Source organism: Pagrus pagrus, assembly GCF_965226575.1.
Source record: "Pagrus pagrus genome assembly, chromosome: 15".
Classification (NCBI taxonomy): Eukaryota; Metazoa; Chordata; class Actinopteri; order Spariformes; family Sparidae; genus Pagrus; species Pagrus pagrus.
In genome coordinates this window covers 30,115,176-30,142,941 of record NC_140199.1, presented here as the reverse complement: position 1 = coordinate 30,142,941, position 27,766 = coordinate 30,115,176, and the positions used below count along the sequence as shown (strand labels likewise).

The 27,766-nt window shown below is 41.2% G+C and overlaps 1 long non-coding RNA gene across 2 annotated transcripts; it reads right to left on the bottom strand.

Moving 5' to 3' along the window:
* Positions 1 to 2,632: 2,632 nt before the first annotated feature.
* LOC311270236 lies at positions 2,633 to 9,294 on the bottom strand. 2 transcript variants are annotated; one of them, XR_014624196.1, is made up of 4 exons: positions 9,232 to 9,294; positions 4,667 to 4,778; positions 4,226 to 4,317; positions 2,633 to 4,136 (listed from the first exon to the last, which is right to left on the bottom strand). It is a non-coding gene; the product is annotated as an uncharacterized lncRNA (long non-coding RNA). The 2 variants fall into 2 exon arrangements; XR_014624197.1 differs by lacking the exon at positions 9,232 to 9,294 and adding an exon at positions 5,154 to 7,473.
* Between the last annotated feature and the right edge of the window lie 18,472 nt (positions 9,295 to 27,766).

Here is a 27,766-nt window from a genome sequence, read left to right as displayed (position 1 = left end):
AGACTGGACAGCCGTTACAACTCTGATTCCAAAGCAGTTGTTTTGAATGATTAGCGAATCCTTTTCCACCTTTATTCAATTTATTACAGTACTGTACAAAGAAAAGATATTTAATGTTCAAACTGATAAACTTTGTTTTTTCTAAACAAACTCATTATGAATTTGATGCCAGTGACACTGTTAAGAACTTGGGACAGGGGCATGTTTACCACCATGTTATAACCTTTTCATTAACAACACTCAAAGTGTTTGGGAACTGAGGACAGTTTTGAAAGTGAAATTCTTTCCCGCTCTTGCTTGATATGCAGTTGCTCTTCATTCCAGGGTCTCCCTTCTTGTATTTTGTGCTTCGTAATGTGCCACACATTTTCAATGGGAGACAGATCTGGACTGCAGGCTGGCTAATATAGTACCTGCACTCTTCTACTAGCCACTCTGTTAACATGCAGGATTTGGCATTGTCTTGCTGTAATAAGCAGGGACATCCCTGAAAAAGACATCACCTGGATAGCAGCCTATTTTGCTCCAAAGCCTGTACCCTTCAGCATTAATGCTGCCTTCAGACAAAGCCACCGATTAGACCAAAATGAGTGTGTATATGCAGGTTTTTTAAACGCAATTGAAGCCATTTTCACATTTGCGGAAGATGAGTTTCCCTTTTTTTCCTTGTGTCACGTTTATCATCACCGATGCAAAGCAGGGAACAGTAGAAAGCAACAGATCATAATAATGGAATAAAGCAGGAACAAATCAATAGCAGACCAACAAACAAGAGATGTTATTAAGAACAAATCAAAGCTTCAAATACAAGTGTGTGCTGAACAATTTTAAAATAGGAATAAAAGGAAACAGGGAAAATAAAGAAAACTGCTGAAACAGCAATGACTGGGTAGCAATTCACGTAAAGGCCTGTTTAGAAAAGAAAGTTTTTAGAAGTGATATAAATGATTAAACTCATTTTTCTAGTCTAATTTTTTTGAGGCATGCTATTCCAAAGCATAGACACCCTGACTGACCATCAAGGCTGAGTTCAGGCTCATAAGAAGTTAAGAGATCAGTGATATAATAGGTGGGTGCTAGCCTTTTCTGTGCTTTTAAAGTAAGTAATAAAATAAATTCTAAAAGTTATTGTTATCCAGTGCAGATGTGCTCACACTGTTGTAATGTGGTCTCTCGTTAAGTGCCAGTTAAAATTCTACCTGCAGAGTTTTGAAGAAGTCTTGAAATTGATTCTTGACTAAGACAGGTATAGAGAGAGTTGCAGTAGTCTAGCTGAGACAAAATAAAAGCATGAATTTCTTCTATAAGTCAGTTTTAATAAATTTCTGAGTTTAGGGAAGTAGAACTGCACAACTCTCAATAACTTGCAACGACTGTGAGATAAACAGTAGAAATACAGTGTTCAGGTTACATAGTAAAGCACCAGGAATGTGTGTTTGCGTGTATATGACAACAGCCAACGCAGAAACTGCAACCCACCTTTAATCCACGCCGAGGAAGCGAGCTGGATTAAGGAAGACACGACTACAAGTGAGGCTTAATTAGTGTCTGGACAGATACTGTAGTGGCCATTTGTCGGAAAAATCTAATTGACTAAAAATCAAAATCAAAGAGGGCCACTTCGGCACCATGGGGGTGAATCGTACGCAGGCAAAGAAGTCATGTCCATTCAAAGTTCGTGTATTCTTTCCGTTGATTTATTTACTCCACAAACAAGCAAGCAATACAAAGAAACAAACAAATCCTATTTCTTTCATGCCTCTCTCGCGCTGGTAAAAAAACATTTGCCCACACAGGTGCATTCTGGTCCTCCACCTGCGTTCCTACCTATATAACCTCCAGTGCTACCCAATTTACAAAGAAAACAAAACTAAATAAGCAAAACAAAAGGATAATATTTACCTTAAATTATTAATAATAGAAAATAGTGTCACGAATTGAATCAAAATAAAACTATACTAATCAAACATTATCAATAACAAATAAACAATTAAATAGCTCCAACAGATACTATAAATCAGCGTGTATTGTATGCTTGTGAGCTACATTATTGTTTGTGAGTTTGTGGACCGCCGTGTCCCTGTTTTTATTGCTGTTTGTTTTACGTGGTAAAACATGTTGTTTGCTTCCACTTTTCGCTCATTACGAGCTGATTTGAGCCCCTCCACGCCGTGGAGCGGGGGTGTTAGCTTAGCCGCCGCTAAGGGCGTTGGTCCTTTGTCTTTGTCTCTCTCTCTCTCTCTTTCTCTCTTTACTAACCCACATGTACACACATTAGGGGTTACGCATGCACACACGTAATCTTATGGGCGACCTGTTGGAGACTTATGGTTGAAGACCTCCCAGATAGCAAAACATGATTGAATCAACATTGAGATATTGTCAGGCTGAAGATTGTAATCAACATTGATATCAGACATTGAAATATACATTGAAAGTGCTCGCTATGATCAACATTGAAATAACATTGAATTTCCAATCAATTCTGACAATGAATCAACCTTGATTCAACTATGATATGATCAACACTGAAAGAATGTAGAATTGAATCAACATTGATTCAACTATATATATATGCATTTCATTATACATTGAAACAAGGTTATTATTAAAAGGACCATTTCAACCTTCCTTTGTATGTTTTTAATATGCCTCATTAAAAACTCATTAAAAATTAGGTTGGCTATTTCAATTCTTTTTAAGAAACCAAGGCTGAGAACAGCTGCTTTACTGCATGCTCTATGAACAAAAAAAACAAACAACAAAACAGACTATTATTCAATAATTTATTTATGAAATATTCAAAAGCAATTACACTTTTGTACTTTTTTTTTTAGAACACACCTTTTCCTGCCTGGCTTAGGTGGAGATTTATCCATTTGCCCTGAAACTCCAGGGGACACAAACATGGCAAATGTCCTTCAGAAATAGGGTTAACAGTTCAACGTGAACAAACATCTTTATGAATTATCTGGCTACCTTTGCCCTGAAAATCCAGGGGACACAAACATTACAAATAGGACCCCAGTTCAACATGAACTGAACATAAGAGCATAGTAGCTTCAAAGTTTCAACTCATTTGTCCTTGTAACTCTTTGCCTTTACTTTTCTTGGTACCCTGCCACTCCTCTCAGGTGCGTAACGCAGCCACTTCTTTATTGTCATTGTACATCTCGCAAATATAAGACTTCAGGTGGACTGTCTCTTCCACCTCTATAGACATCTATAGAGGTACTCTAATTTGTTGATTACTTTTGATGCATTAATGGTATTACTTCTTCTCTTTTTTTCTGAGGTATTAAAAATGTCTTAAAAGTCCTTAAATTGTCAATTCACTGTCATCCTACCAGTGACATCACAGCAATGGTCATTTTCAATGTCCAATAGCTTAAAATTATGTCACTGGTAGGCCGGTTTCAGAACTGTCCACAGGCACAGGCGCCCTCTGAGACGCAGAGCGAGTAGACAGAAATGGTGCCATCCTATTGTGAGCGTTAGAGCAGTGGTACTCAACCTGTGGGTTGGGACCCCCACATGAATCTGGGGGGTGTCCCCAGATGACAGTGAATTGACAATTTAAGGACACATACACTTACACACACACACACACACACACACAGAAACTTAGTCATAAACTTTAGAAAAAAGGAAGGTTTTTAACCTGCTTTTAAAAATGCTCAGTGTAGGAGCGTCTCTCAGGTCCTCAGGCAGGGTGTTCCATTTACTTGGGGCATAGATACAGAAGGCAGCCTCCCCTGCTCTAGAGTTAGTACGAGGGATGGTTAAAAGACCGCTGCCGGTGGACCTGAGAGTTCTTGCTGGTTCATATCTGATGAGCATGTCTTTTATATACTGAGGTGCGAGGCCATTTAGAGCTTTATATACAAGAAGCAGAATCTTAAAATCAATTCTAGTTTTGACGGGGAGCCAATGTAGGGATCTAAGAACAGGTGTAATGTGTTCGAACTTTTTTGTTCCAGTGAGAACGCGTGCAGCCGCATTTTGAATTAACTGTAATCGCTGTACAGCTGATTTTGGGAGGCCAAATGCTTGTAAATTAAAGCTCACATGCAATTACATACCACTGCTTGCATCTGGGGTTGGTAGAGAGGGTTACTGATTGGATTCTGGCAGCACTGTATTAACAAATAAGTAGAATTATACATGGCAATACTTAAAGTAGTTGTAGCAGTTAATGTCATAACTGACAGTGTCACCACTGTACCTGGAAAGTGAATAACAGGTGGCTTGGCAAATTTTCTCTTCACACTGCTAGTTTCTGGCTCCCCATCTGACTCCATGTACACAGGATTTGGCCTTGAAAATAAAAATCAAACATTCCCAGCAATTGAAAGAATTTTAAATAGAATTACATTAAATGAGCAAGCCTTGAGATAGACACTGTTCTCGGGTCAGGAGCCCATCGCCCGTTTCTGTGAAATGAGGCAGATTGACATACAAGTACACATAGACATGACACTAGTCTATCACAGGACAGACATCCAATCCAACCCTCAAAGCTTAGCGCCAAGCAGGTTCGACTATTTGTTATGACTCGGCCGGAGATCGAACCCTGACCTCATAATCTCAAGGTTGACACTCACCACAAGGCAGCGGCATCTAGGCTAATTTACTAAGCACATTTGGTTGAGGAATTCAACTGTACCTTGTTTTTCTTTTCCGACGTACATCTGCTTCCTCCTCTGATTCCAAATCAGTGGTCGGACATCCAGTAGTGACATACTTTTCTTCATGTCACTTGGCCTTTTCAAATGAGTCTGTAAAAGAACAGGCAGAAAATACAGTATACCATTTTAAGAAGTATGATAAACAATGTAATATAAACAGAGTTTTGCAAATGGCAATCAGATTTTAATTCAAATATATATCTGTTTAGTTACCATCTGCCAAATGAGGTTACTAACTACCAATATATCTTATACTCTACCCCAACACAACCACAATTAATGGTTCTCCTTAGATACCAGAAAGGAGAACGAAATGGCATCAAGGTTGCCACTTCAATTAACCTGATTGACTAGTCCCATTTGTGACCGATAAAAGTAATGCCATTCATTCTGTCACAAATGGGATTGACACGCTTAGATATGGAATAATTCACATCAGACAATAGTGATGCAGTGACTACTTACCACAAGTAATTAAGAGCCAAACATTCTCATACGTGGTCCATCCTTTACAGGGCATCATGTTTTATTTAAGGGCCTTTGAATAATTCATGTTTTTTGGGGGCCAGGAAAATGTACTTTCCTTTGGATTGAACCAGCTGGAAAGAACTGTTGCAGTTCCGCCATTTGGAAATAGTAACAATGACCAAAGCACCACCTCACTTTCCATTCTGTGTACAATAAATTCAATTAGAATATAAATGATAAAAATACAATTACGTCTAATACAGCTAAGTTTACTAACGCCAATATCATCACACAACTCTCTAACCTTATATGTACCTATGCATGAGGACTCACAGGGATAACTGTAATATGATTCTTGGTGTCTGAACTTTCTCTATATCACATAGACGTCATCTTCTTCTTGGACTATATTCTGTACTACTGCAATTGTATCTCCCACCTCAATACAATTATCCCCCTGCTTTGTAGACAAGGTAAAGCGACTACTCGAGACCTTTGTGTACTGTAGAGCAACACTGAAATGTCGAGGAAGTGGACCATCAGTATGGATGTTCTGTAAGACTGGTTCATCTGTTGCTAATGGAAGCTCAACATGTGGCATTTCTGACAACCTTTTGACAACCTGTTGTAGAGGTTGGTGTGGCTTGCGTAAAAGATGCTTTATTTGGCCAAGATAATTCTCAAAAGGGAATCCTGAAACATTATCTAAAGGTCCAAATTGTTTGTATTCATCAACTAAATGTATAAGCTGGTGAACACTGAACACAATCTCATCCCTACCATACAGCTGTCCAAAGTGTTCAACAAAGGAAATCATCAATCTACGTGCAAATTCAATCATTTGGCCAGAAAGTCCAGGTGAAAAAAACAAATACATGGCCACTGAAAATAACATAAAATTGTCATAAAACTCACTGGCAAGGCAATCCTTCAGAACTACAGGACCCCAGTATAACATAAAAGATCGGAGCTCAGTAGCTTTCCAACGGTCAAGCTCATTCAAACCTCTTGGCTTGCGATTGAATTCAACAGGGGTGTGGGAATGTAACACCAGCAGTTTGCTTGATATACTGTTAACAGTTTGTGAATGAAGCCTAGTGGCTAGATTGCCCTTTAACCACATATTCAACAGTTTTCTTATCAACCCAAGACAACAGAGTTGCATATAATCTATTGGGAATGAAGAAACCATCTTTACAACCCCTGTTAAAGGACTGAGTGTCTGTTTCAAATGATGTTCCTCATCAATCATATCACAATAACTCGAGTCAGTCCTCAGCCTGACATTTGTTTCAGGATACGTCATTTTGTTCCTCCACACACCCTCTTGATCACACTTGTCGCATCCTGAATACCCATTATGTGACTTAACATTCTTAACATAGGCTCTGGCGGGAGCATCACACACAAATGAGGAAACCTCTACATTCAATGGCTTACCCTTATGAATAATGCCATTAGCCAGTACATTTTTAAGGTCGCTAACAAATTGCTGCAGATACTCAACAACGCACTTTGGCTTGCTTAAACCACAAAATATACCGACAATAAATGGGGACTTAGTGTAATCACATTTCAGGATTGCAAGTATAGGCCAGAATTGAAGTCTTGAACTCTTAAAGAGGGGGAGACCATCTATGTTGAACTGTAAAGTAAGAGTTGTGAGGTTCACTGGTAAACTCAGACATTTCAATCGTGAAAGTATTCCTCGCACCAATCCACAATGATAGTACTCGCCACCTTGCATTTGAGTGGTTGCAACATGAGATTGTGTTCCAAGCAGAGTTCTTCCATCTTTAGGAAGCCTAGGGTGAAATAGCTTTAAGATGGACAGCAGAGCAGACAAAGCAACGAGACTGATGGAGTAGGATGTTGCCCAATATCTTAGGCTCCTTATGAGCATTTCCTGACTAGGTTCATCACTGTCATCTCCATCACTTCCAGCTACACTACCATCTGTATGATCATTTTCCATTTGTACATAATCTGATTCAACTTCATCATTGCCAGCTACACTACCATCTATATGCTCATTTTCCAAGTGTACATGGGAAGCTGGTGGTGTATCTAGTTGGGAAACGTGAGCGATTGTGAAGGGTGGTTCCCTATTCACACAGGCGTATACATTTGCACTTTCATTATGCAGAGTTTCCTCGTATTCCTTAAGGATATCTTTCTCTATGTCCCTTACAGATCTGATGACTCTACGTCTTTTGGCCCAATAAGAAGCCATCTTAGCTAGAGAGAGAGGTGGTGCTGCTATATCATAATACTTGTGTATTGCTTGCAGTGAATCCTCTAAAGTTCTCTTGTACCACAACCCTGAAAAAAGAGGGAAACAGAGAAATAAAAATAACGCATAAACTAACAATAAAAAATATATCAGCCAAATTATTTTATTATTCAGGCTCTTACAAAATATTTTTAAATATCTTAAGAAAGAGAAAAAGACAGTATTAATTAAATAAAAAAGACATAATTTCCCCTGTGTTCTTTCCAGTTGCAATTTTCAGCTATACTATAGCTCATGGGCAAGCAGTCATAATAAGCTATAAATGCAGTGCATGCCCAAGCCCTTCAATAAAAATAATTTAAAATATTAATCTGGCAGTGTGTTCAATTATACAATACCTTAGTTCTACTGTTTTGGTCTTAAATCCGTGCCTAATCTGTCCCGTTTTGCATGCGAAAAGCTGGAAAGCTGACAGCTTGTTTCGCGCATGCGCACTGTGACACCGAGTAGTACAGTTACTGCTAGAGGCTGCGTTTACTGTAGATGAGCATTTTGAATGGCAAAAAAGCTGTCAGTGAAGCAGCTTATCTGCCAATGCGAATGCGTAAAACTGACTTGTTTGAATTGTTCAGCGGGAAACTGTCAGAGAATGAGAGGGAGGCGCGCACTGACAGCAGCGCGCGGTAGAAGTGAAACTCATACGGCCCGACCCCCCCTCCCGTCAAACGATCCGGTCTGACAGTGACATATTGCCTGTTCGTTCATGAAAACCATCTCGAAACACTCTCAGTCAAACAAGGTGGGGAATGAGAAATCTGCGGTGCTACTAGCCTAGTTCGCTCATTTTAAAAACACACCAGCAGCAGCGCCTACTGATCTGAGACGTGTCACGTGAGTTACTGTAAATGCTGTGTGGAAAACCAGCTGTGGTCTGTGATTGAGTTGCAGACGGGTGAGTTTGGAGCTGATGAGAGGATCGCGCTGACGACCGTTTCGTTACATTTTTCTCATTGAAAAACTATACAACTGGCATTTAGATGATGTTCTGCATAAAAAAACAAGTGAAATAATAACAATTCGGTTTTAGTAATCAACCGCTTATAGTGATCAAATGTACTCTGGACCAACGTGATCACCATAAGCGGTTTCCACTGTAGTAGTTAAAAACCATATTATATTTTTTATTAATAAATAAATACCCCCCTTACGGGCGCGCATGGTATTGACACTTCAGCATGACCACAGTAAAAGGTCACCGCTCGCCACTGCTATAGCTACACTACAGGTAGCCCTGTCGAGGGACGTTTCCCCCGCAACATGCCTCACTGTAGTAAGTTTCCGTATCCGCTCTACACCGGAATTACTACATGCAATGCAAATTGATCCCACTAGCTAGAGATTAGCTCCATGTCGCTAGTTGTCTTAGTTCACCATTATACACAGATAAATGAAATAGGTTTTAATCGTGAAACTCGCTAGCGAAATGGCAGACATAATGTTAGCTAGCATGCTAGCTAATATTATAGTGCATTGCTAATACAAGCAACAGACTCCGGACTAAGTTGCCACGGAACGGCAATAATTCACAAAGTTAACATTTAGGATTATTAAACGATGACAGCCATATGATGGTATCTGAACGGATAATATATTATATTAGGACTTACCAGTTAACTATTATTAGCTAGCATGCTAGCAAATGATCATGCTATCAAGCTACAACCTCCGGACTTCAGTTTACACGGCACGGCAATAATACACCAAGTTAACATTAAGTCAAACGATGACGGTCAGGTGATGGTGTCTGAATGGGACAATAAATTATATTCCATAATCACTTACCAGTTTGTCTCACACACAGAAGGACGAAGTCTATCTGCCGTTCTGTGCCCTGTCTTTGTCCACTTGCCGCCACAATTTGAGCTGAAGTACCGTGAGATCTCTGCTGCTGGTCTCGTGAGCCCCCCTGTTCCCCCCCTCCCTCCTCCCCGCACCCCACCAGCACCATTGAAACGATGTCGATTCATTGTAGGGCATTTCAACATTGAAAAATCATCATCTATACTACATTGTTTCAACAACAGTTTTTCAAACGTTGAAATGGTAACTGTAATTAAACATTGAATCAACATAGATGTTTCAACCTCAACCAAAAATAACCAATCTGACCAAAATCCAACATTGAATTAATGTATTTTGCTATCTGGGCTCGCTATAACATAAGATATGTGTGTCTCGTGATATCTCCCTTTTATGACTTAAGAGACAGAAGCCTCGTGGTAGCACGTCCACCTTTTGTGGGACCGTAGGTCACTTTCCCTACAAATTCATCTCCTGTGCAATCGAAGTGCACACGAGTCCAACGGTGGTGTAACCATTGCCGTTGTTCAAATCTCGCGCATTCGTTCAATTGACTAGCTATAGGTGACGTATTCACGTGCACCATTTTTGGAATTCCAGACATATGATTCAGCAAAATCTATTGTCCTTTTGAATTCGTATCCACGCGTGGCTTCTCCAAGTCATGTGTCGGCCATTTTTGTAGTCGAACGAACGTGAGTTCCCCATTTCCTGTTCGGCCATTTTTGTAGTCCTTTCAACAGAACACTCCGTGACGTCACCCTCCAAGGGAGCGTGACCGCCATTTTGGCTCTCTGCCATTTTTGTTTCTTTGACTACAACCGCCATCTTGGCTCCTCTTTCTTTGTCTCTGACACACACACACACACACACACACACACACACCCATTATGGAAGAATTATCCTATCTTTATTCAAGAGCGTAGATTTTCAGTTTGAGAGCATGATTTCATTCCTTTTCAGTGACATAGCTCCTTCTTGCGCTCAGATTTATTCTCCTCGCACTCATATTTTCTGCTCGCACTTGGATGTCTGCTGCTTTCTTTCAAAATGTGTGCTTGAACTCAAAAATCACATGCTCGTGGTCACATTTCTTCTGCTTGCACTCAAAAATTTCGCTCGCATTCAAATATGTCCTGCGCTCGCTCAGATCTAAAGTCTGCGCGCTCAAAACTAATGTGCACGCACTCAGAACAAGCACCTCCTCTCAGGTTGAGGAGTCTGCTCAGACTCAAGGCTGTCCCCCCTTGCGCTCAAAATATTGTGTTTCACCAGCCAATAGGGGACAGCTAGAGTATGGACCAATCAAATGACGGATGCCGCCTTGGGTGCGTTCCTTTGCACTTTTTTGAGTGCTCCGTAGGGGCAGGTATATGGTCTGTTTGTAAAACTGCCTCTCTCAAAATACACCAGTTTACCATATTAGCCAGCTATTTGAATCGTCGCTTATTTAAGACGCCAGCATATTTATGTATAATTATTCTTAAGTAATCGTAAAACGAGTTATCGTAGTTTAGATTATCTTTTTTATTCAATATTAGCGGACATATGTTATATAGTATGAATACTCACATCACCATGTAAGTGTTACGATGGCGGCGTGGTCAAGGCCAATGGCAAATTTTGCATTTTAAACCATCCGTCGTCGGTTCGCATCCCGGCCGCCCCACTCTTGCTGTCTGTCATATTATTATTGAAACTATATGAACGATGTGTTTTGAGTTGTAGCAACATTAAGCAATAAACTTGAGGTATTTGACCGCGCTGGTCCATCTCGTCTCCCGCTCAGTACCTCGCTCCGAGTCCCGCTCTAACTCTTCTTCTTGTGAAAGCATAACCAACACTAACTTAATGTAATGCGTCCCCTGGCTTTGACCCCATTACACGCACCAATGTTATCGTCAAATCATTATCATCATAGCGTATTTTTCATTATGTAAGGGATAATGTATAGTTCGGAGGTTGTTATGGAGAAATAAACCCTGACAGGTTGTATGGAACTCCATAACTCCATTTCTCCATAACAACTGACTAACTATACATTATCCCGCTTATTACACGGCCTTACGAGTGAAATAAATAATAAACAATCACCCACAATGATTCAGCAGCGAGAATGATTGCTCGGTAAAGTTTTAACTTTCACTTTCACTTTCAAGGCCGGCCTGAGAGAGGAGCTGGACAGCGGCGCTGTGGTTGGTCTATATGTTGCCAGGGCAGATCAGAGCGCCGTACCTAGCTGCTCTCATGTGTCCAGTCACAGACATGATCTGACGACTTTCAAGGCCGGCCTGAGAGAGGAGCTGGACAGCGGTGCTGTCTTGCTTATGTTGCCAGGGCGGATCAGAGCGCCGTCCCTAGCAACGGTCTGTTATACTTGACAACGACGCAGCGATGGACCAATCAGAGAGCAGCATTCAATAGAGCCGTGTAATAAACCTTTTTAATCACGTAGCTTAGCCTATTTACCGACCATCTCTTGTTAAACGTTTCAATAAGAGAATCAGCTGGGTACAAGTATTCTATTACTGTAACAGTAATTTATTAATTCAAATTTAAAATAATAATATGACAGAGAGCAAGAGTGGGGCGGCCGGGATGCGAACCGGCGTCCGATGGTTTAAAATGCAAAATTTGCCATTGACCACTCGGCCATCGTAACACGTACACTGTTTTGTGAGTATTCATACTATATAACATATTTCCGCTAATATTGAATAAAAAAGATAATCTAAACTACGATATCTCGTTTTACGATTACTTAAGAATAATTATACATAAATATGCTGGCGTCTTAAATAAGTGACGATTCAAATAGCTGGCTAATATGGTAAACTGGTGTATTTTGAGAGAGGCAGTTTTACAAACAGACCATATACCCGCCCCTACGGAGCACTCAAAAAAGTGCAAAGGAACGCACCCAAGGCAGCATCCGTCATTTGATTGGTCCATACTCTAGCTGTCCCCTATTGGCTGGTGAAACACAATATTTTGAGCGCAAGGAGGGACAGCCTTGAGTCTGAGCAGACTCCTCAACCTGAGAGGAGGTGCTTGTTTTGAGTGCGTGCAATTAGTTTTGAGCGCGCAGACTTTAGATCTGAGCGAGCGCAGGACATATTTGAATGCATTTTTGAGTGCAAGCAGAAGAAATGTGAGCACGAGCATGTGATTTTTGAGTTCAAGCACACATTTTGAAAGAAAGCAGCAGACATCCAAGTGCGAGCAGAAAATATGAGTGCGAGGAGAATAAATCTGAGCGCGAGAAGGAGCTATGTCACTGAAAAGGAATGAAATCATGCTCTCAAACTGAAAATCTACGCTCTTGAATAAAGATAGGATAATTCTTCCATAACCCATACTTGTTTGTTATTTGTGCTTGAGTTTGTCTTAGTTTAGTTTCATAGTTTAGCTGCTTTGGTTGAGTAATTGATTTGTGTTTATTGAAAGTATTATTGATTTAATCAATTTGCTAACAATAATAAAGTCTATTATATTGTACATAACAGTTTTCTGTGATTATTTTGTGCATATGTTTTGTAACATTTATTGGTTGTGATGGTCAGCGCTCGGATTCATTTCCTTCACTGTTCCTTTAATTGTAAATATTTTACAAATATTTACATTTAAAGTGAACCCTTCTTTGAGACTAATTTTGGTCTGGTTATTGGTCCCTGATTTCAGGGTGGTGCCCCGTTTTTAACAATTTGAAGATTAATTTTTATTTAATTAATTTTAATAATTATTTTCAATAATAAGAATTATTATTTATTTAATAATAATAAATAATAATTCTCTGTACCTGAACCATGTGTAAATGAACAGTGTTAATTTAAGTGTTAAGATGTAGATGTGTCAACAGCTTCCTTCACTGCCTGCAAGTGGACAAAAGAAACCCTTGACACAGCTTTAAATTAATTTTTACTTTCACTTACAAATAATTGATTCAATAATAAGATTAAACAGGTCTGGAGTAATTCATCTGGTAAGTAATGTTTTCATAAATTAAGTAAATAAATAATAAAATTTCGGGATGAAGACCATGCCACTCTCACTAATTCAATCACTTATGCAGGCCTGTATGGATGAGTGTAACCCCTCTCTCTTCTGTTTGTCCCATGTTCTCACAGCCCTCAGCCCCAAACGGTATTATTCTCCCCTCTCCCCTTTAATGGGGTGGCATAGCAGCTCAGTGATTAGCAACACTGCCAACAGAGAGAAGGTCCAAGGTTCAACCCCCAGCTGTCCCAGGTCCCTTTGGCTTGGACTTTACATGTTCTGGCAACCAGAAACAAAGAGAAGCAGGCCGAGTTAAAACGCATGCAACCCAGAGGCTAACGTGAGTGCTAACGCTAGCAAGCTAACAGAAGCAACCACGCAAACAATGTCTGGCGACAAGAGCGTACACTTGGAAACGATCCTCCAGGAGCCGAGAGGTTTTCGTCAGGACAACAGAGAGCAGTTGGAAGAAATAAAGGAAGAAATTGTGAAAACAAACACCAGACTGGACGAGGCTGAAGGCAGGATAACAAAAGCGGAGGAGAGAGTTCAGAATACGGAGGACATCCTGAAAGAAATGCTCAAGCTCCAAACCGAACTGGAAAAAAAAATAACCGACCAAGAAAGCCGATCGAGGCGGGACAATATAAGGATATATGGCATACCAGAGGGAACAGAAAAAGAGGTCTCATCCATGATCTCCTTTGTGGAAAAGTTACTCCGGGAAAACCTTGACATAACTGCGGACATGCCGCTGCAAATCGAGAGATTGTATTTGTATTCGAGTAAAATTCAAAATAGGCGTAAACATTTTTATTCTTTTTGAGTTACACTTATAATTTTCGTTATAGTGTAAGTATTCTTTAATTGTCCATTATAATAATTATGGATCAAATCAAATCAACTTTATTTATATATATATATACAGAGGTTAAAAACAAAACAAAACAATACAAAACACCATGAAAACCCCAAACCTCCCACCCCCACAAACATACACACAGATACACATTTACATACACACTCACGCACATACATAGACATACGGACAGACATACACACCCACACACATACACTAGCTGTTGCTAAGGAGACATGGCTGGGCACCGAAATCAGAGGTGAGGAAGAAGCTACCTTTGGGGGCCGCGCACACCGAGAGGAATCAGGGTCCATGACTGCAGGGGCGCCACCACAAGGACCCCCCCCAGCCCAGGCAGACAGGAGGCTCCACACCAAGGTGTAGAGCTCTCTAGCCACCCGGGCCAGGGCCGTCCACGGGACAGCACCCCCATCGATGGACCAGAAGCAACTCCCGGTGTGGTAGGCCCCCAGGAGGAAGACACTGGAAAATTGAGGGGTTAAAACAGTAAAATAAGATAAAAGGTATAGAAGCTAAAACTGAGGGAATAAAACAATAGAATGTATAAAATAGACCATAAATAACGACTAAAACATTGAAATAAAACAATAAAGTAATAAAACAGGATAAACTAAACTAAAAATTAATATAAAATAGAATAATAATAAAATAAATAAATAAATAAAATAATAATAAAAAATGTAAGATCTTAGAAAGAGTTAATTGAGTTCAGTTAAAAGCCTGATTAAAAAGATGGGTCTTGAGCCTCTTTTTAAAAACATCAACATTCTCTGCGGCCCTAACCCGCAGATTCCACTGGATACGGTACGGCTGCGTTACGGCTCCGCCACGGCGGCGGAGCGGATCCGTAGCACTTCAGTCTATGTGTTAACTTCCACCAGGTCCGCTGCGCTGCGTGTCTGCTGCGTGCCAGCTCCGGCAGTCCGCAGCCCTGCGGATCAGATACGCAGGACTTCTATTCTGGCGGACGCCGCAACACAACGCAGCAATTCAGCCGAATTTAGCACAGAGCAGACAGGAAGTCAGACACGAAACAACAACAACAAATCCGGTTGATTTTCAAAATAAAACACTCCGTGTTGATACAAACACAAAAACCTCAAAAAAGAGAGAAATACAAGCTCTTCTTCTAATCCGTCGGTCGGGAACACTTCGTGTTGTTGTGTTTATAGCACATACATATAACTGCGTTCGTGTGTGATAATGTAATTATCTCGGGAATTCCTCGGTTTCGTTTCTCCAGCTGATCGGCGGAACTGCGCCATAGCGGACTCAAAACGCAACTGGTGGGGGTTGCCGGACGAGGACGACGGAGCACAATCGTACCGGAGCCGTAACGCAGCCGTACCATAGCAGTACCGTATCCAGTGGAATCTGCGGGTAAGGTTCTCCGGGAGGCTGTTCCACAATCGGTGGCCATAATAACTGAATGCCGCCTCCCCGTGTGTTCTAGTTCTAACTTGTGGTATCGTTAAAAGGCCAGCACCGGAGGACCTCAGGGTCCGCGAGGGTTGATAGGGTAAAAGTAATGCAGATAGATAAGAAGGCCCAAGACCGTTAAGACACTTAAAAACTAGTAAAAGAACCTTAAAATCAATCCTGAAGCACACGGGGAGCCAATGCAGCGATTTTAAAACAGGCGTAATATGCTCCCGCCCTCTGGTCCTCGTCAGCACGCATGCAGCTGAGTTTTGTAATAATTGTAAGTTATGCATGCTCTTTTTGGGAAGACCAGAGAGCAGGGCATTACAATAATCTAAACGACAAGAGATAAAAGCATGCATCAGCACCTCCGTGCTGGCCTGAGAGAGAAACGGGCGGACTGACGTCACCATAGCGCGGCGGGGGGAGCGGGCCGGAAATAACCAGCCGCTTCCCCGTGTCCAGCAGGCGGTCCACCATGGACCTGAAGTCCCGCTTGAGGATCACGGACTGCTGCACTCTGAGGTCATGAATTCCGGCCTCCAGGACCAGCGTGGAGGCCGAGCTGTGCTGAGCACACAGCTGGAGGGCAGAGGACTCAACCTCCTTGACGCTGGCTCCAGGGTGGCAGAAGGTCCGGCCGCCATGCACCGTCACGTGCCTGACCATCGAGGTCCTGACGACCAGCACGGAGGGGGTGCGCTGCTCCACGGGCTGCCTGGAGGTGCGCCGCTGGTGGGATGGGACCCGGGGTTGGTGGCGCCGGCCCGCAGTTGCTCCTGGCCGAGATGGAGAGGAGGGGCCAGGCTGGACGCGCGGACCCCGGCTCCTGGGCTGGCGAGAGCCACGACCAGCTGGGTGGACAGGTCCTGGAGGCCGGCTGGAACACGCTCCCATGGGAGGGAAATCCTGCAGGCTTAGGATGTCGTCGTGTTCTCCAGCGGAAGATCCGGAGGCGGAGCAGGGGGAGATGGACGAGCCCCGGCGCCTCTGGTCACCACTGACCAGGATTCCCTCGGCTTGAGTGGCGTTGAGCTCACCGGTGCTGGAGCCACCGCTCCATCCTCCCTGATGGAGCACTGCCACTCCGCGGGGCGAAGGCAGGAGGTGGAGGGTGCTGATGACTTGGGCTTGGCTCCCTGGTGGTGCCAGCGGAGCTCGGCGAGTGCTGGTGCCGGAGATCCGGTGGTGATGGAGCCGGTCCATGGCAGGGTGGTGTTGTCCGCGGCCGTCATGCTCCGGTCACCAGCGCCGGATGCCTTCAGGTGGGCGATGAGCTTTGACTGGGTCGTGGCAACGGTGGAGAAATCCATGAGGATCTTGTCCCTCTCCTTGAGGTCAGCCTTCAGACCATAGACGCTCTCCCTCAGTTTTGAGAGGGTGGGGAGACAACACTCACAGACCGCCATCATGCTGCAGCCTGTGCTGGGGATCCGTCACCCCGGGACACAGTACCACCACAGGGAGGTGAGTTAGGTCCCGGCCCTGGTGCCGAAATGTCCAGGGAGACCTTTCTCATTCCAGGACAGACAGTCCACTTGTTGGTTACGGATCCCACTGAGTTAAAAGGTTTTTAAAAACTGGTTTTTAAAAACTGGCGCCTCGCTAATGAGATTTCGGCGTCACTACTTCCGTGTTCGCTTCTCCGGTGAGGCAACCACAAGCCCGATGGTTAAAAGCTTTAGGCCATGTTTTAAAAAATAAATACAATAAAAGCTGGGCATAGGTGATCCGACATATAAAAACGAGGAACTGTGTTAAAACTAATGTTTTCCGGAACCGAAGTGACGGGAAGTCCAGTGACGCCGCGCACGCGCAAACATGCCTGCTTACAGTGAACAAGGTCACTGCAATATTGGTTGATGTTTTTCCATAAATCCAGCAATGAACATGTAACAAGGAATGTCATTGAAAAGAAAATAACATAACAGCCATTACCTCATCTATGGTTAAACCAACAACTAATAAAATATCATTGTGAACATTATGAACCCCACCACCACCCGTCCTTGTTGGAGGACGTTGAACAGACAGAATAAAAACAAATAATACTTAAAAATACTGTTCTTTCTTAATGCACACAATTCCAAGAACTAAACTTGATCTGTAAATAATATGACATAGTAGCCTATAGCTAACGGTCATTATGCTTCTGGCCTCTACCTGGTCTTTTTACTAAACTTAACCAACTCCTCTCTTCATTGCCTAAAACCCAACCAAAGCACCGAGCAAAGAATTCTTTTTCTCCCCCGGTCTGCTGTCAGCAGGGTCGCCGGCTGCAGCAGCCTCGCGCCCGTGAAGTGGGCTCAAGCCACGTTCAGCCGCGCTCGAGCGGAGCGGGGGAGAGAAACAATGTGTATTTCTTTTACTCTGTGGAAGATCTCCCAACAGAGTGAGGGACAAAGCAAGTGGGACAGATCTGCCCAGTCCCTGAGCAGCACGCGTTTCACAGACAAGCCACAACGCAGAGTGTAAACAACGTCACCTGGTTCAGCAGCACCATGGTCAGCTGTGTGGGCGGGGGGGTCGGAACAGCGGTGTTTTGACGCCCCCACCCCCGACTCCTGAACGTCACTCACTCACTCATCCGGGCATGTACTTCGGTCTCATGAGGAAACGTAGCTTTTTGATATGATGTTTTTCTTGTTCCCGAATACAAATATTGTTTAAAGTATTTGTTCGAAATAACTATTTGTAAAAAAACACGTTATTTGTGCCTTTCCAAATACCGTATCCGGGTTCAGCTCCACCCCTAGTCAACGGGATGCTAAATCCAGTCAAAAGAGGAAAAATTGTATCAAAATTAAAGGAACACTAGGTAGTTTGGACTTATTACTACCCCCGGCTGGTTGAGAAGCGCAATTATCTGTTACCAGTGTCGTAAATACTGTCGCTGTATGAGCATCCCTGGGGAAAATGAATACACGTGAATTTGTTGACAGAGCCGGCGAATCACGAAGCCTCATTTGAAAACATCAAAAACACGAAACCTCAATCGAGTGCCAACAACAAGCTACATTCAGAGATAGCAGTTGGGAGGTTGTTAGCATATAGGCTGCACAGCACATTAGCATGCTAGAATTATTCTCATACCGAGTTGGTTATAGTGATTGCACCACCTAAGTTACTTTCAAAGCGCGACGCTTGGTCGTGAATGTGTTTAGTAACGTCTGAAAATAAAACTATGTTTTCGGGAGTTACTAAATACAATCGCAAGTTGTGACGTTGTGTTCGGCGTAATAACTACAACCAACTCGGTACGACAACAGTAAGTAGCATGCTAACGTTACCCCCAATCACACTGTTCAACAATTACGTTGATTATCTGCATGAACTAAGGACTCTGCAACTTTTCAAGACAAGACATTCATGGTGTTTTAGTAATTTAGTCATCGTTTACAGTCACTACATGAAAACGTGCAAGCTGACGTTGTGTTTGGTGTAATAACTACAACCAACTCGGTACGAAAACAGTAGCTAAGTAGCATGCTAACGTTACCGATAACAACAATAGCCTAACTTTTTGGAGATTAAACTCAAATATCTTAAATAATACACAAATAAAAAATAAATTAGAAAATGAAATCAAGGTATATCTTGAACTTAACGATAATGGAGAGGAACCCTTAGATCCAGAAATTAGTTCAGACATTAAGAAAACACAAGAAATTCAGAAAAAAATGTTGTTTACAAGGCAACGTTATTATGCAGTAGGAGGAAAATCTTTGAAGCTTCTGTCTTATAGATTGCGAAAACAACAAGCTGAATACACTACACATAAGATTCGAAAACCCGAATCAGGAAAAATTGAGACAAGCTTAGATAGAATAAAAGAAAGTTTCGAGAAGTACTATAAATCACTATACTCCCAAACCCAAACAGATGATGACCCCCAAATTGACACTTTCTTAGCTACAGTGAATCTACGCTCCATTACTGAGGAGCAAAATCAAAAACTGGTTGCAGAAATAAGCAAAGAGGAACTTTACTCAGCAATTAGGAGACTTAAAACAGGAAAGTCCCCAGGCCGGGACGGCTTTGGCCCTGATTGGTATAAATCAATGCAAGAACACCTAGGTGACACTTTATTAACTGCGTGCTAAAAGAAAGAGAAATCCCGCCCTCTTGGAGAGAGGCGATCATCTCGGTCATACCGAAAGACAGAAAAATAGAATGCAGTAACTATCATCCCATTAGAGTATTAAATGTTGACTATAAACTGTTTACGTCAATACTGAGCAAGAGAATTGAAAATATCCTACCAGAACTCATTTACTTGGATCAAACAGGTTTTATTTGTCAAAGACAAATGCAAGACAGCGTTAGGAGAACCATACACATTTTTAGACACGTCACACAACATGATATAGAGTCAGCCATACTAAATCTAGATGCAGAGAAGGCATTTGACTCTGTCAAGTGGTCCTTCTTGTATAAAGTATTAGCGAAATTCGGCTTTAACAGATCTATCATCGACACATTCAGAACACTATATGAGAGACCATCTGCAAGGATAAAAATCAGTGGTGACCTAACCAATTCTTTTATTCTAGAACGCGGAACAAGACAAGAATGATGTGCTTCCCCCCTTCTATTTGCCTTGTTTATAGAACCCTTAAGCCAATATATAAGACAAAATAGAGATATTAAAGGAATAGACAGGCCAACAGGGGAGCACAAATTGGCTCTTTTTGCGGATGACGTGTTAATCTACTTAGTGAAGCCCACACTGCCGCTTCCCAAACTCATGAATATCCTAAATAACTATGAATCACTCTCAGGTTATAAACTAAATATACAAAAGACTCAAATAATGATATTTAACTATGATCCACCAAAACACATTAGAAGTAGCTACACATTGAAATGGGACACAGAATCAATAAGGTATCTGGGTATCAATCTTCCTAAAGATACATCAAAATTATATGATCGCAACTATGGACCAATAAATGTGAAAATAAAATTAGATTTATCAAGATGGAATGTAATTCCATTTTTGAATTTAAGCGCTAGGGTAGAATCCATCAGAATAAAGATTTTACCAAGATTATTATATCTTTTCCAGAGCCTGCCAATTAATGTTTCACCTAAACATTTTATAGAGTGGGACAGATTGATATCCAGATACTTGTGGCAAGGGAAAAAACCTAGAATCAAGTTAAAACCCTGCAATTAAAGAAGGATTGTGGCGGAATGGGCCTCCCATGTTTACAAATATAATATTATGCGGCTCAACTAAGGCCCTTGCTGTGTTTATGTACTCAGGCATACTCAGCAAGGTGGAAGGAGATTGAACATCTATTGGCGGAAGGGATCCCACTAGAAGCAATTTTACCAGATGAGGAACTACAAAAAAGAATTGCTAACAAGGGTAACAAGTGGTTCAACTTATCACTAAAAATATGGCAGGAAACTATAAAACTATGTAGGTTAGAAGTTCCTGCAAAATTGTTGAGATGGTGTGCCTATGATTCAAACTTTTTGCCGAATAGATCTGATGATAGATTCAAAAAATGGACCACAAAAGGTCTTACTAACTACTATACATTTGTCCACAAGGGGGCGTTCCAAAACTTTGGATCCCCACAGGAGAAACATGACCTGGAAAAGAGCCATTTCTTTAGGTACCTTCAAGTTTGACACTATTTCGTTCGGAACTTTAACACAGCTTTGAAAACAGAAGAATTATGTATCCTAAAACTATTTTTGTCAGCATCTAAATCCAAGACATGCAGCAATATCATCTCCAAAATGTACAAAGGTATTCTTCAATGTAAATCAGATAACTCACTTATATAAAAATGAAATGGGAGAAAGAGGGTAATTTTAACATCTCCGAGGAAAGTTGGCAAAGAGACTGTGCGTTACAATGGAGTTCAACTAGTTCGTCCACGTGCCGTGAATTCTGCTGGGAAAATATTGTACGTTTTTTTATTACTCCACAGCAAAAAGCACATTCTTGAGATGGCAGCAGTTGTTGGAGGCTCTGTGAGGAAAACAATGCAAACCACTTCCACATATTCTGGAGCTGCCAGGTTATTATCCCCTACTGGCAAGAAATACATTAACATGTTAACAATGTATTTGGTAGTAGTATTCCTCTCAGATGTGATACTATTTACATGGGTGATGTCCAATTAGACAGATGGAGTAATAACGACAAGAAACTTGCTCATATTTTTCTGGCAGCAAGTAAAAAGGCTGTCACAAGGAGATGGCTAAAATCAGACCCACCAACTATTGAAGAGTGGATAGAAATAATACATGAAATTTATATTATGGAGCGGCTATCATTTTCCCTCAGGATCCAAAAAGAAACATTTTACCTGATTTGGACCAAGTGGACTGAGTACATCAAACCAGTTAGATCAGATTTTAATTGACTTGACAATATGTTTGAAGAGATGTTGACATAATTAACGGATTTATGTACTAGACACAATAGGAAATGTAGGTATGGACATCAATAAGAAACGATGTGTATGTAAGTTTCTGTTTGATCTTGTTTTATGTATGCATGTATGTGGATATATGTAGATGGATGTGTGTAGGTATATATGTAGATATACATTTGTGTATGCATGTGTATGTGGTTGTTTGTAATCCTTACCATAGAACTCTGGTGAACCATCGAGTGAAGAGCTTCCCATGTTCGACTATATATAGTTAACTATGCCCTATTGTTTAAAAAAAATTAAAATACTTTGGAAGGGCAACATTTGGATAATTGAAGAATGAAAAGTCTCAAATGATGTTGTTGTGTGACTTTATCAGTAGTACAGCTGTAACTGGGTGAGACAATATGTAAGAATGTATTTGCCAAAATAAAAAAATAAAAATAAAGTTGAGAAGAGCTGCATGATTAAATTATTTTATCCCCCTTCAAGTTAGCTGGGAGCAAAACTGGAAGTAAGCCAGCTCGGTCGGTGATCCAGGTATTTTCATACCCAGGAAGTTGCGCTTTTTTGGCTTTGAAACACCACTGAGCAGCTTTCATAGGAATGAACGGGGCTCCAACACTGTGTCTGGTACTAAAATGTCCTTGAATAGACCACATCCCAAATTCTTTCTTTATTAACGCGGCACATCCAGATGTTGATAATGTATCATCACTTCACGCAGCAGAATTTAGTGTGTTCACCCGGATCTTACGTTTATATCAAAGTGTGTCTCCTCTCATCTTTTCTCTCATCCTGAAGGTCTTTTCATCTTTGAAAGGAAACTCTGGGGCTCACTCTGGCTTTTGGATCAGAGGCAGTGTCGTCCTAGTTTAGCAGGCCTGAGCTGTTAATCTGTTCCTTTTTCATATCCTTTCCCTCCTTTCCCTGCTCACTTTGACTTACTGTAATTCAGCAACAAAAAAACATACATTTTATATTTCTAAGCATAGAATATACATACTATTAAAAACACACCAGTGAGCCACGGTGTTGCACTTGGTGACATGTTCCTTCATTATATGAACACACATGCTGTAGTTTGTAGACACTGTCCTGCTGCCTAAAATACTCACTCACATATCCGCCACTGAAAACAGTCCCCAACAAAAGCACGACTTCCTCCTGTTTGAGTAACATTATAGCAGTAGGCCATTTTTTTGTGAAATACACTTAGCTTTGTGTGATCTGACCATGGCTGTTTGGGGACAGTAAACACAGACTGCACAGACAGTTCTGCTGTCAAATTTCAGCAAATCACATAAGACAAAAGAGTTTTCATATCAGCTCATCATTTAAACTCACCAGTTGTTGTTGGTGTTGTTATTTGGGTCCCTTAGAGCAATCAATATTTTCATCTAACTCTGTAAAAAAAGTGTTTACTGCAGCCTACATCTGTAGTTAGAACCATTGGCCTTGGGTTTTAGTCTCATAAAGAGTAGGGTAGTCAGTAGGGATGAGCTGAGTACTCGGCTAAGACGAGTATCCAGTACAGATGATGTACTTTTTACACGCATGAGTATCATACAGAAAATCAGCCGTGTCCACATCGCACGCATCACCTCCCCGACATGCTGCAGCTCTGCTGCGCCATACACACACACACACACACACACACACACACACACACACACGCTCACACACACACACACACACACACACGCACACACACACACACACACAGCCTCACCATTGACACAGAGCAAACTTTGCGACCCTACTCTCTTCTTTGCTTCTACACCGGGTTAGGTTCTTCCATCGGTGCACTCCTTCCCCAGTTTGTAAAATATCTTCAGCCAAGTTACTCGGCTCATACTGGGCGCGGTGCCATCACAAGTTATGCCTGTGATTCACACTGCTTCTTCTGGTCATTCTCCCATTGGCTCTCCTTGACTTTGGTTCGTAGAATATCTTCTCTCAGCAGAGTGCTTTCCACAAGAATACAGTGGCAAGCTCAATGCATACTGTATGTGTCTGTTTGCATAAAGCACCAGAATTCACACCCTTAATTCATTTCAATAGATAATAAAACATGAGTAAAAATCTAAAAGTCCCCCTCCTTACACACACTGCCTAACCTAATGAAAATACATTCAATTGTTTTAGCCTAGGTGTTTGACTTCACACACAATATATAAACATAATACTCATTGAGAGTCATGTGGGGCCATCGGGAAAGATGGCGACACACTAGAAAGCTCCTGACAACCATCAACTAATTACATAAATTAGGAAACATACACTTCGTTTTTGAACATAATATTAGTGGCTCTACTTAAGTAGTGTTATTGTCAGTAGTCGACCGACAACTTTCAACTTCTCTCCGAAATGGCAAACAATAGCAAAGCAAACTTTTTCAAAAGTGTGTCGACGAGAAGCAAGCTAGCTACGAAAGGCAGCCCACCGCCTGAGAATGCCTCACCTACAAGAACACCAGAGAACAACCCTCCGCCAAATAAATCTGAAACAAGAGACCCTGGCACTGGAAGGAATATCGATGAAAATATGTTCTAGGAAATACGAAAGATGAGCGCTACTCTACAGGTGGTGGCAGGGGATGTGGTCGCGATTAAAGAGACAACAAGAGTTAAAAAGACTCGTTAGCTAACATGAGACTAGAAATACTGTGGACATGTGTGGAAGACCTCGAAAACAGAAGCAGGAGGAATAATATCAGGATGGTGGGATTGAAAGAAGGTAAAGAGGAGACGGGCAAAGTGGCTCAGTATGTGGAAAAGATTCTGTATGAGGGGCTCGGTCTCACTTGCAACGGTTTCAAGATAGAGCGCGCCCATCGGTCTCTCGCCCCCATGCCTAACCCGAACAAACCACTTAGGACCATCATGATATGCTTCCTACATTCATCAGCTCAAGACAGGGTGCTACAGGTGGCCAAGGAGAAACGTGGAATCGAGTGGGAGGGCTGTAAGTTGTCTTTCTTTGAAGATCTGACGAGGGAGCTGGCGGAGAAAAGAAAGGCCTTTATGCCGGTGAAGAGACGCCTGCACGAGCTTAATGTGAGACACAGGCTGATATATCCTCTAACGCGGGGATGGCCTTCCATTCCGAAACACCTCCATCGCGAAACCCCTCCATTTGAGTTGGCCTAATAATGCTCTGAACAGTTTAAAGAATATTTGTTTTGTTAAAATAACAACCATGACAGATAAATTGCAGTCACAACCACAGTACTATTACAAACTTGAGAATTATGGCTGACAGGTATATTAATATGATATCGTGGAACATAAATGGATGTGGAAGCCGCATTAAATGGTTCTGACATATTTGTAATCCAAAAAAACAGACATAGCATTCAAGAGGCACATATAATGGGGGATGAAGAGGCAGTGAAATTTTTAAAAAAGTTTGGTAGGGAAAGTTTATCATAGCTCCTACTCGAGCAAAAGGAAAGGGGTGATGATTCTCATTAATAAAAATTCAAGCTTTGTCATGCTAAAACAATACAACGACATGGAAGGACGACTTATTTGTATTGAAGCCTTGATCAGTGGGATTAGGACAATATTATGCAATATATATGCTCCAAACAAGGAGGAGCCTGATTTTTCCATGAAATTAATAGAGTAGTAGGACATATGGAGGGTCAGGTTGTAATAGCAGGTGACTTCAATCAGGTAATGGATAGGATGATCGATAGGAGCAGACCCAGTAGTAAATCTTCACCCAAAGATAGAGCTGCAATTAAGATGTTGGCAGAGGATATGAACCTAGCAGTTATATGGAGATTAGTGAACCCACGTGAGAGAGAATACACCTTTTACTCCCACTGCCACAAGTCACATTCAAGGATCGATTTTTTCCTGATATCAAATACATTAGTAGACTCAGTTGTGAACTGTGAGATAGGTGCCATTGCCCTCAGCAACCATGGCACAGTGGCGTTACATGTTGACTTGAATTCAGACAAAGTAAAAAGAGGTCATTGGAGGCTCAATACCATGCTGCTGAAAGACAAATCTTTTAGTGACGCATTATCAAAGGATCTTCAAAATTTCTATTCTTACTAATATTGGCTCCACAGAAAAAAATATCCTCTGTTTGGGAAGCATCTAAGGCATTTATAAGGGGGAAAATCATCCCCCACTCGGTAACACTTTACAATAAGTGTTACCGTTAATTAATGTTAGTTAATGCACTATTAAGCATTAATTTACAGTTTAATATTTTAATAATCATTATAATGTATTACGTAACATTAATTAACTTTAGTAAATGCATTAATAAGCAGTTAATTAAGGTCTACTGCTCAGAGTTAATTAATACATTATTAAGCATTAATAACAGTTACATGATGTAATTAGTTATCCTTATGTATGCATTACTTAGTATTAACTAATACATTAGTTAATATATTAGTAAAACGTTAATAATGTGTCTAGTAATCATTTACTAATGGTGTACATGTTACATGGATGGGCATTAATAAACAATTAGAACAATTTTAGAGTCTTAAGTAATCATTTACTAATGCTGTGCTGCGTATGTCATCAGGTAGCCCTTACCTAACCTGAAGTCAGGTATTACTTAACATTAGTAACCTGAAATAAACCTTAATAAATATATAGGAGTGCCTCATAAGCATTACTTAACCATAGTTAACCATTAGTGAATGCTTTTTGGACCCTTATTGTAAAGTGTAACACATGTATCCCTTAGGTAACACATAAGCATTACTTAACCACTATTAGTTGAAACGTAGTTGATGCAATCACATATAAAGAATTTTAGACATTTTATTTAAAACAGAATAAAACTTGAGAAAACCCTCCTTGAGAAAACCTTTAAAAAGTATGAAATAATTTCAGTCAAAACCCAATGACTAATGTAGAGTAAAAGCCATAAATTAATTTAGGCTTACTAAAAAGTAACCTGCCAATGATTTACTTAGTGTAGTAATGTCAAAAACATTCGAAATATAGACGAATATTGCCAAAGTTAGAAATCTCAGTATTGTGACAACACAAGCTTAGTGGGCTACAGACATCCAAACACCAAACAAAATAAATGTATTATTAGTCAAACCTGTACACAAATTTCATCCAGTTAAACAGAGACACCTTCGATCTTGTGAAAAAATGTTCTACAAAATTCAGCCGCACGCGTGACGAGGACCAGAGGGCGGAAGCACATTACACCAATTTTAAAATCACTGCATTAGCTCCCTGTGCACTTCAGGATCGATTTTAAGGTTCTTTTATTAGTTTTTAAATGTCCTAATGGTCTCGGGCCTTCTTATTTATCTGAACTACTTTTACTCTATCAACCCTCGCGGACCCTGAGGTCCTCCAGTGCCGGCCTTTTAACCATACCACAAGAACTAAAACACATGGGGAGGCGGCATTCAGTTATTATGGCCCCCGATTGTGGAACAGCCTGCCGGAGAACCTCAGGGCCGCAGAGACCCTTTTTAATCAAGCTTTTAACTGAGCTTGTTTAATTCTTTCTAATTCCATTTATGCTCATACCCCTATTCTTATATTTTTTATTATTCTATTTTATATTATTTAATTTAGCTTTTACTTTCTTAATCCTTCAGCTTTAGCCTTTTTACCTTTTACCCTATCATACTGTTTTATTGTTTTATTTGAATGTTTTAGTCGTTTTTATTCCCTCAGTCTTTAGCTAGTCCCTCGGATCTCCAGTGTTTCCCTAATGGGGGCCTACCACACCGGAAGTTGTTTCTGGTCTACCGATGGGGGCACTGTCCCGTGGACGGCTCTGGCCCGGGTGGCTAGAGGGCTCTGCACCTTGGTGT